The sequence below is a fragment of the Nestor notabilis genome, unplaced genomic scaffold (genome assembly GCF_000696875.1).
Source record: "Nestor notabilis isolate BGI_N333 unplaced genomic scaffold, ASM69687v1 scaffold28509, whole genome shotgun sequence".
Lineage (NCBI taxonomy): Eukaryota > Metazoa > Chordata > Aves > Psittaciformes > Psittacidae > Nestor > Nestor notabilis.
In genome coordinates, this window is record NW_009942896.1 from 20120 (window position 1) to 20506 (window position 387).

The window sequence follows — 387 nt, forward strand, 5'->3', positions numbered from 1 at the left end:
CACAAAATGTTGCTAACCCCACCAGCAGTGTCAAGACACAAGGGACTGCCCAGGGACATGGGCTTGCAGAGGCTGTATTAATAAACCTCCTCTGCAAAGAATGTCCTAGCTTGGAAAAGACTGAGACCATCATTAACACTGTCTTGTAAGGTGAACTGGGGCTGTTTCACAGCAAGGGGTGTCATTAATACAGCATATTAATAACCTGACATTACCAGTCCAAGGAATGCCCTGGTCCAGCTGCTTTGACAAGGCCACCTCATTAACTTGATAGCTCTTCTTGTCATTCCTCTCTGTTTCTTTTTCTCCCAGGAGATCTAAATCGGACCTTTTCTGGACTTTTCCCTGCCAGCCCCTGGGCACCTAAAGCCCTCACCCCCCCCCCCG